Source organism: Acipenser ruthenus, unplaced genomic scaffold, assembly GCF_902713425.1.
Source record: "Acipenser ruthenus unplaced genomic scaffold, fAciRut3.2 maternal haplotype, whole genome shotgun sequence".
Classification (NCBI taxonomy): Eukaryota; Metazoa; Chordata; class Actinopteri; order Acipenseriformes; family Acipenseridae; genus Acipenser; species Acipenser ruthenus.
In genome coordinates this window covers 157,372-167,851 of record NW_026707953.1, presented here as the reverse complement: position 1 = coordinate 167,851, position 10,480 = coordinate 157,372, and the positions used below count along the sequence as shown (strand labels likewise).

Sequence of the window (10,480 nt, the reverse complement as noted above, 5' to 3'; positions counted from 1 at the left end):
GTCATAGTGCCCGCCCTTCAACACCTAACACCTTATTTTAAGTCTGTTGTAATGTCGGAAGGATCATTTTGTGCACAAATGAAAAACAAATACGTAGTCGACAAGAACGGTACATCGCCATATAGATAGATAAATAGATACATGAATAAACTGAACATTAAAATAAACATTAACAAAAACAACCAAATTAATTGAATATTTTAAAGTAGTATCTATTTATATACCTATTACAATATTTGTAGGCACAAATTAGTATAGAACTTACCAAACGAACCGAGGTAACCGCCATATAGGCCTAGTTAGACACTTACGCTATTGGCCAAACCTGCCACAGTAACTTTATTGAACGTTATTAACAGTTAATTGGTCATCATTTGTGGTTTTGAGTTTAGGACTTTTTTTTATTTATTTATTTATTTTTAAACAGGTAGAATTTTTTAATGAACATGAATGAATGAATGTTATATATATATAGTGCATGCGTTTATTTATTTGTATGCCTATTCACTCCTCTACTGCACTTCTAGCACGGTTATATCTGATCTTGTTCAGAACTGGAGCTGTATATCTGCAGTAGTAGTTATAGTTGCTACTCCTCTACTGTCCTTCTAACAATTAAAATTACTTCATATATTACACATATATTTAATTACCACAAAAAGATTTAAAGATCTCCAAATTCTATTTGCTTTCTGCCAAGGGTATTAGAATAGATCATGTTCCCAGGCCTGGTTCCTAGTTACAGAAACTATATTGGAGGGTGATGGAGAAGAGAAATAATGATTTGGGCTCAAGGTATGCAGCTTATTTATCTTTTTATTGATTTCAGTACAATAAGAGTTAGATTTTTTTTTAACACATCTCAGCATTTGTTTCCATTGGTTTCACATTCCAATCACCTTGAAAACAACAAATTAGGAACAGAGACATTATACAATAACTTTACAGCAGTGCGTTCATGTCCCTTTGATGATGTAGAAGAGATCATCCTGGTGAGCCAGGTAGAAGTCTCCTCCACGGCAGGACTGATGCAGGCTGAACACAGACAGGTCTCTTCCTTCATGGAAGTTGCTAGATCTCATGTAGCAGCCGAGGTCAGATCGGATGATGTAATAGTACTGCTTCACTCCACAGAAATCCACCCCAGGAGCCTTGTTCTTGGGAACGATTTTAGACACGGTCATCTCTGCAGACATACAAAGACACCATTAATTAAACACCATTTCTTGATTGTAGGTTCAAATCTAAGGTGGGGAGACAGACACAGATACAATTGGGTGATAATGAAAGTTTTAGTTATTAATTATCGGCAGTAAATGATCACGATAAATCATGATTATTGTCAAAATAACTAAAATGTCTCAAATATCCTGGGATTGTTATGAAATGTAAAGCTATTTATAACTTGAGCAGCAGGATGACAAGTCACTGAGTCCATATATATATATATATATATATATATATATATATATATATATATATATATATATATATATATATATATATATATGTAAAGTTTGATAAAAAGGAAAACTGCTGTGTACCAAAATGATCAATAAGAAAAAAGAAAAGGATATTTCAGGTACTTAAAAAGGTAGAATAATTGATTACAAATCAATTATCAGGACGTTTCAGACTACAAGTCCTTCATCGGCTGAATACGAAAAAAACAGTGCTTTAAGAAGTTGGTAAAAAAACAAACAAGTAGTCTTTTAAATAAAATTCCAGAATGTTGCTGATGCTGCTGATGAGGATGATGACCTCAGAATAGAATGTTCATTCCCAACGGCTCCAAAGTGTCTAGTTTATAAGTAAGTTCACTAAATACACACTGTTTTTTGTCACTGATCGGCCACTTTCACCTGCTTCACTTTCAAATGAAAACACAAATGCATCAGAGTCACCTCTCCTAACACAGGTCAGATCTCCAACCACACCTCAAGTCACCTCTCCAACCACACCTCAAGTCACCTCTCCAACCACACCCGAGGTCACCTCTCCAACCACACCTCAGGTCACCTCTCCAACCACACCTCAGGTCACCTCTCCAACCACACCTCAGGTCACCTCTCCAACCACACCTCAGGTCACCTCTCCAACCACACCTCAAGTCACCTCTCCAACCACACCTCAAGTCACCTCTCCAACCACACCTCAAGTCACCTCTCCAACCACACCTCAGGTCACCTCTCCAACCACACCTCAGGTCACCTCTCCAACCACACCTCAAGTCACCACTCCAACCACACCTCAGGTCACCTCTCCTAACACAGCTCACCTCTCCAACCACACCTCAAGTCACCTCTCCAACCACACTTCAGGTCACCTCTCCAACCACATCTCAAGTCACCTCTCCAACCACACCCGAGGTCACCTCTCCAACCACACCTCAGGTCACCTCTCCAACCACACCTCAGGTCACCTCTCCAACCACACCTCAAGTCACCTCTCCAACCACACCTCAAGTCACCTCTCCAGAGGCAAGTACATCAGGCTATAATCAAGCTCTCCAAGAGAGAGACACAAAAGGAAGCATTCTCTCCAGTCGCCGTCTGCCCGTTCCAAAGCAGGCCCAAGGCAAATCAAAACAGAAGGGAGAAAGAGGAAAGTAACAGCAGTTCTCACTGACACACAGGTAAAATTAGCCATGAAAGCTGAAAAAAGAAATCTGTGGGTCAGAAGGCAAAAAGGAAAATTGATTCGGCCAATATAAAAAAGAAAACTGGAAAGAAAAAGGCAAAGACAAAACACCAGAGAAAGGAAGAGTTCGATCTTTCTGATGAGGATATATATATTGTGAGATAGCAGGGAGGGGGTTAAAGCCTCCCTGAAGGAGAAAACATGTGAATATGCACGTTTGTTTAGGTTAATTGTTTTGGTTTATTGTTGAATTGTTTTGCTTTTCTGTTAATCATTGTTTGTGAACTGTTTAATTGTTTAATTATCCCCTGCACCTGGGTGGTAATTGGAAATTGGGACCAGGTGCAGGGTATAAAGAGCAGTCAGAATGCTCAGGGCTGCTGAGTAGAAGGAGGCAGAAGAGGTGCTCTGTCTCCGATTAGCCAGAGTTAAAAAGTAAGTGCTGTGTTAAGCCTGTGGTTTTTGTGTGTGTTGGGCAGGTAAACGGCGTAGCTGTCCTGCGAGTTAGTCAGGGAATAACCTGTTTAGTTAGCGCTCCAAAACGGAGTTAGGTTTTTGTTTTGTATTTGTTTTGTGTTTATTAAAAATAGCGCAACTGCGCTGAAAAATCCAAGTCTGTGTGTTGGGTCAGTTTTTAAAGGGGCAACGAACCGTGAGCGGTGCCGGCCAGTTCACATTATATATATATATATATATATATATATATATATATTATATATATATATATATATATCTTATTGACTAAAGATATCCCTGTTTTTAAATGACATGCAACATGTTGGTGTTTATTTGTTATTAAATAAAATACACAAAATGTTACAACTGCCCCCGGCCATGGGGTCCATTGTAACATCGGACTCCTTACATTTGAAGCAATACTGTGGTCTTTACATTACCTCTACAAACATGAAAACGCTGGGAATTGGTAAAAGACAGGTGTAAGTTGTTTGTATCACAAAATGGGAAAACCAGCTCAAATGGTCTTGGAGTTATGATGCAAAATTAAAAACTGTTACAACTGTCCCTGATCTCCCCTATTCTTATTAACTGGGCTTCCAATTACTGGATAACAACCGCTTTACCACAGCGCATAAGCACTTTCATACCGCTCCCTGAAAAATAACAGAGGCCAGTTTTTCAAAACTTTGGTAATTGGGTTTCCGTGTTTGATTATATTGTAAAACTGGGTTTTTCAATCCCAATCCAATCCCACTTTTAATCACAACTAAATATTGCAATTGGGTTTATCAGAATTTAAAAGAGGAGATCACAATTACTCTGATGTCATATATCAGGATTGTTCTGATCCCACTCGGAAGGTGGATTCAAATGATACAACTTTGTGAAACAATTAAATTTGGTCTCCATTTAGATGGAAAACATAATAATATGTCTTAAATAATGTAACACATTACCCACAGTTGGTTTTATTGTATTATTCATGTTTGTATAAAACATTTTATTAACAGCATCTGTCGCATAAAGAAAAAGAAAACGGCCGTTTACTCGAGAGCACTTAACCTATAAAAGAAATGTTAGTTGTCCAGCACATACAGTGCCTTGCGAAAATATTCGGCCCCCTTGAACTTTGCGACCTTTTGCCACATTTCAGGCTTCAAACATAAAGATATGAAACTGTAATTTTTTGTGAAGAATCAACAACAAGTGGGACACAATCATGAAGTGGAACGAAATTTATTGGATATTTCAAACTTTTTTAACAAATAAAAAACTGAAAAATTGGGCGTGCAAAATTATTCAGCCCCTTTACTTTCAGTGCAGCAAACTCTCTCCAGAAGTTCAGTGAGGATCTCTGAATGATCCAATGTTGACCTAAATGACTAATGATGATAAATAGAATCCACCTGTGTGTAATCAAGTCTCCGTATAAATGCACCTGCACTGTGATAGTCTCAGAGGTCCGTTTAAAGCGCAGAGAGCATCATGAAGAACAAGGAACACACCAGGCAGGTCCGAGATACTGTTGTGGAGAAGTTTAAAGCCGGATTTGGATACAAAAAGATTTCCCAAGCTTTAAACATCCCAAGGAGTACTGTGCAAGCGATAATATTGAAATGGAAGGAGTATCAGACCACTGCAAATCTACCAAGACCTGGCCGTCCCTCTAAACTTTCAGCTCATACAAGGAGAAGACTGATCAGAGATGCAGCCAAGAGGCCCATGATCACTCTGGATGAACTGCAGAGATCTACAGCTGAGGTGGGAGACTCTGTCCATAGGACAACAATCAGTCGTATACTGCACAAATCTGGCCTTTATGGAAGAGTGGCAAGAAGAAAGCCATTTCTTAAAGATATCCATAAAAAGTGTCATTTACAGTTTGCCACAAGCCACCTGGGAGACACACCAAACATGTGGAAGAAGGTGCTCTGGTCAGATGAAACCAAAATCGAACTTTTTGGCAACAATGCAAAACGTTATGTTTGGCGTAAAAGCAACACAGCTCATCACCCTGAACACGCCATCCCCACTGTCAAACATGGTGGTGGCAGCATCATGGTTTGGGCCTGCTTTTCTTCAGCAGGGACAGGGAAGATGGTTAAAATTGATGGGAAGATGGATGGAGCCAAATACAGGACCATTCTGGAAGAAAACCTGATGGAGTCTGCAAAAGACCTGAGACTGGGACGGAGATTTGTCTTCCAACAAGACAATGATCCAAAACATAAAGCAAAATCTACAATGGAATGGTTCACAAATAAACATATCCAGGTGTTAGAATGGCCAAGTCAAAGTCCAGACCTGAATCCAATCGAGAATCTGTGGAAAGAACTGAAAACTGCTGTTCACAAATGCTCTCCATCCAAAATTTCAGTCTCTCGATGTGCAAAACTGATAGAGACATACCCCAAGCGACTTACAGCTGTAATCGCAGCAAAAGGTGGCGCTACAAAGTATTAACTTAAGGGGGCTGAATAATTTTGCACGCCCAATTTTTCAGTTTTTTATTTGTTAAAAAAGTTTGAAATATCCAATAAATTTCGTTCCACTTCATGATTGTGTCCCACTTGTTGTTGATTCTTCACAAAAAATTACAGTTTCATATCTTTATGTTTGAAGCCTGAAATGTGGCAAAAGGTCGCAAAGTTCAAGGGGGCCGAATACTTTCGCAAGGCACTGTATATGCTATAGATCAAGGGGGGGGGGGGGGGGGGGGGGAATACTTATGCAAGGCACTCTATGCTGTACATCCGCATGTGAGTGTGTGTTATTTAGAAATTAAAAAAAAGGAAACTGCAGCCTACATACCTTTTCGTCAAAGTTTAAATTAAAGTTTAAACCATGACCCTTTTAAAAGTAGTTTCTTACAAAAGAATCTCTCATTGCACATCCAGCAAGTCGATCCTGCTGTTTTTTTTTTTTATTATTTAATTGTTGCCAATTATTTTTATTATTTTCTCCCAATTTGGAATGGCCAATTATTTCACTAGGCTCAGCTCACCGCTACCACCTCTGCACTGACTCGGGAGGGCAAAGACGAACACACGCTGTCCTCCGAAGCGTGTGCCGTCAGACCGACCGCTTTTTTCACACTGTGGACTCACTATGCAGCCACCCAAACGCTACAGTGTTGGAGGACAACGCAGCTCTCGGGCAGCTTACAGGCAAGCCCGCAGGCGCCCGGCCAGACTACAGGGGTTGCGGTGAGCCGAGGACCCCCCGGCAGACCTAACCCTCCACCCCCCCGGGCGACGCTCGGCCAATTGAGCGCCGCCCCCTGGGAGCTCCCATCCACGGTCGGCTGTGGAACAGCCTGGACTCGAACCGGCGACGTCCAGGCTATACGGCGCCTCCGGCTCTCTACGCAAGTGCTTTTACTGGATGCTCCACTCGGGAACCCATCCTGCTGTGATTTTAAAGGTGTATCACGCTGTTGTTCTTAAGGCTCCGCAAAGTCATTCAAGTCCTCCCCAGTAAATGGCACCTTGCGCATGACAGCAATATTGTGCAATACGATGCATGCTAGAATGATGTTGCATGCACTGGGCGGATCCACACGCAGGTAATCCAAACAAGCGAATCGTCTCTTAAGCACCCCATTTATACATTCTATTGTGCGGCGGAGGATGTTTAAATCTGTTTAAAGTCTTTGCAGTCAGTTTACATTCCGTGCTAATTATGTAAACAAATACTTTTTTTAGTTTAATAACTTGATAGAGTATTTTCTTGACATACTTATTTGTTTGTCTCATAACCAAGTAAACGTGCGCACTCTTAGGCAGTGGTGTAACCACGGCCCACCCAGTTCACATAGATGCCTACCCAAATCTGCGCCTATGTGAATAAAAAAAAATAAAAAACATCAACTGTGCGCCCCGAAGGCAGGTGTTTAAGTTTAAGTCAAATAAGCTATTTTTTTAATATGCCGCAGGCTTTAGCCAATCAAAGCAAAGTAGTCATTGTGATGCAATTTTGGGTGAGATCGTCCTCTCACACAACGAATCATGTGCAAACCACGTTTGATTGACAGCTTGTGAGGCAGTTGGCGCGGATCTTTTCACAACCTGTTGAAAAAGTCCCAGACGTTTTAATGTGCATTTTTAAAATAAGTTAGTCGTAGTGCGGCAGTCAACATGGCAAAACAAATCTGCACACTCTTTTAAGAGTTTAGTTTAATAGAAGGGCTCGAGTGAACAGGGTTATGACAGCTGGCCGAATGCTGACAGATATCTTAAAATTGCTGTTGTTTGAAGAGATACGTGCGATTGTCTGGAGCGTCAAGACTATATAACTGCAAGCCCTGACGCTTTAAACTGTGTAAGGTGGAGCGGAGACGAGAGGATACTAACTAGGCAACTGTAAGTAACTGACTGACTTTCACTGTATTTAATAATTGCTTAAAATCTAACACTGTGTTCTCGCTGGTTTGGTGACGCTGCCTGTTTGACTCTAAAGTGCATTCACCGCGAATATATGTAAGTACATTTATTTTTTGTCTACAAATATTTTAAATAGTTTACATAGTAGTTGGGAGTGTTCCGTCTATAAACAGTTTTCCGTCTTAAAAATATTTTGGGAAATGAAAAATTAGTGTGTATTTGAAATGTGTACAATGGCAGGCATTGGGGAATTGACAGCTGATTTCGTAAGCAAAAAATAATTTACCGCGAAAAACAGGCATTTTATTTTCCTGACAGTATTCCACATTGTGAAGTCATACTTATCAGCGCTGTGCATTTGTTTACTATGGCAACGGTGTCAAAAAAATACCGACTTCATGATTGGTGTTTGAGTCATACTACATACAATGACCTAGCGAGTCAGTGGCATGTATGATGTTACAATTTATTAATTATTTGAATGTATCTGTGGTTTTAAAACGTAATCATTATTTCTACTTGGTTGGTATCAGAAACGTAAATAAATGCAAAAACGTGGGTTTTGTCATTTAAGGTTTGTCGTTAACTTTTCTTCCGTGTATAATATTTATTTTAAAGGCAGCAAAACATGGGAATTGCACGTTCCTTTTCATTAGCGTGTCAAATTCATTTTAAAAGGTTTACAAAACTTGAACATGTTGCTGAATTTGTCACTCAAGGCTGTTTTTTTTTAAAAAAATCTATTTTTGTCTGCTTGTTCCGTTTTTTGCAGGCAACGCAGTATCTTTGTTTAGCTGTACAGCTAAGATTTGAGTTTTGGTTTGAAGGCAGCAGCAGTAGCTTAGCATGATTTTTAATTTCTGCTTGACAGACGCCCTTATGCAGGTTCACTTACAGAGGTAACACGTTATTACAACATAGCTAAGAGATTACAATACAGCTAAGAACAAAAAAGCAATACAGCTTTTTCTGTTTGGGGATTTTTTTAGTTTCTGTTAGCACTTTGTCAAATGAAGTGGTTTTTGCAGTTATTGTGCACAGTGTGTTTGTTTCTGTAGGTTGTATGTATGCTTATGTGTTTTGTATTTGTAGTGTAAACGTGCAACTACTGTTATAAACTGCAAAAACATTATCGCCTTGCTTCACTCAGCACCATACATGTTCAGACTTGGCTACGTTGCGCTGCTCAAACCCCGCGGAGATATTTGATGTATTCAGAGTTTTAATTGAAGTTGGGGCCCACGCCTTGAAAAAACAGGATTTCCTAATCGTGATTATTTCTGATCTGGACACATGTAATCCAACACTATCTTTCTCTGAAAAACGGAATACAAATTATCCAGATAAAAACAAACAAACAATCTGGCTTACAAAAAGCAGGATTCCAAAATCCAGACAAAATTGATCCGGATTTAAAGTTTTGAAAAAACGGTCCCAGAACTATCTACTAAAAAAAAAAAAAAAACCCTGTAGCCACTCACATAAATAATTCGAGTTTGTTGCCTGCACACGGAGATCCTGAACGTCAAGCAATGTATTAAATATGCAATCAGTCGGTGTATCCACAAATACAAGTAGGGTCTGAACAGTTTACATGACACACAGAATATTACCAAAAAAAAAAAGTTACATAATTAATATTACATGCAAAAAACTTTGCGTCAAATAAGAGCCAATGTTTTCTTTTAAATGTTACGCTACTCAAATTACCCTTAGCAAAAGTCTAAACAAGGAAAGCATGCCTTACACCAGCCCGGGGGGGTGGGGGGTTATAATATTATCCAGAAACACTTACTTAATCTCTGTAGAAAAACGATCTTTCGTTCGTAGAGCAGCCTCTGTTGTCCTTCACGACGTGAGGAGTAACCAGCAAGAATTTTGGTCGCTAGAGTTCTTTGTACTGCTGTTCCGTGTTCAGCACGATCCCCGACACATGTATTTACGTACAGGAGCACTAAGGTAAAGGTAGAGACAGGTACAAAACCCCACCCGCTTCCACACGCCTTGAACTAGTAGAAGCAAGCATCACGTGACACAAGCGCCAGCAGCTCTGCGGATCCTGTGCAGCTGCAGACGCTCAGGGTATTCAGTCACGATCACGGGGTAAGGTCTTGCTGACGGTGTCGTAGGTGCACTATCGAAACGTTTTGATGGTATATTTACAAAACAAGACGCACGAACCACGAATACAACGCTTAACAAATCAGGGTTACCCGCCATATAGGCCTAGTTAGACACTTATGCTATTTCCCAAACCTGCCACAGTAACCTTATTGAACGGTATTAACAGTTAATTTTGCGATTTTGATTTTAAAAGATTTTCTTTTTTAATTCGTGAGTGATTAAAAAAACGGTAAAACTATTTATTGAACACCAAAAAAATCGAATGAATTTATATATATATACACAGTACTGTGCAAAAGTTTTAGGCAGTTGTGAAAAAATGCTGTAAAGTAAGAATGCTTTCAAAAATAGATATGTTAATAGTTTATATTTATCAATCTATTGCCCACATTGTGAAAACATTGTTGAAAAAAATGTTTCATTTGTTTTTAGCACTTAAAATGGTCCAACTTAGCCTTACCAAAACTTAAATTCCTCCCCCAAAATTTGGGAGGGTACTTTGGGGTTCGTTACCTTGAGGCAACATTGAACCACTATAGAACAAATGAGAGTAACACAGTTTTTTTTAAAATCAAACTTTTTATTTTAATTTCATGCATGACATTACATTTTCTTCTTGGAACAAAATGATAATTTTGACTCAGATTTGAAAACAATGAATCGTAATGCAACATTTTGAGTTAAAAATAAATTAAAAATAAACAAAAACTACATTTGTCCAGTGATCCTGCGCAAATGTGTTCTGTCCATCTCACTGCTTGTGAAAGTCCACAAAGCAGTTCTTCTCAGCAGTGAAACAGAGGAAAACCCCACACTTCACACACTGCACCTTGATGATCCCTTTGCAGCCTGGGTATTTACACCTACCTCTGGTT

The 10,480-nt window shown here is 39.4% G+C and overlaps 1 long non-coding RNA gene across 1 annotated transcript; it reads right to left on the bottom strand.

Moving 5' to 3' along the window:
- Nucleotides 1-798: 798 nt before the first annotated feature.
- Nucleotides 799-9,668, bottom strand: LOC131728553 (uncharacterized). Its single transcript, XR_009322722.1, has 2 exons — nucleotides 9,277-9,668; nucleotides 799-1,186 (listed from the first exon to the last, which is right to left on the bottom strand). It is a non-coding gene; the product is annotated as an uncharacterized LOC131728553 (long non-coding RNA).
- Between the last annotated feature and the right edge of the window lie 812 nt (nucleotides 9,669-10,480).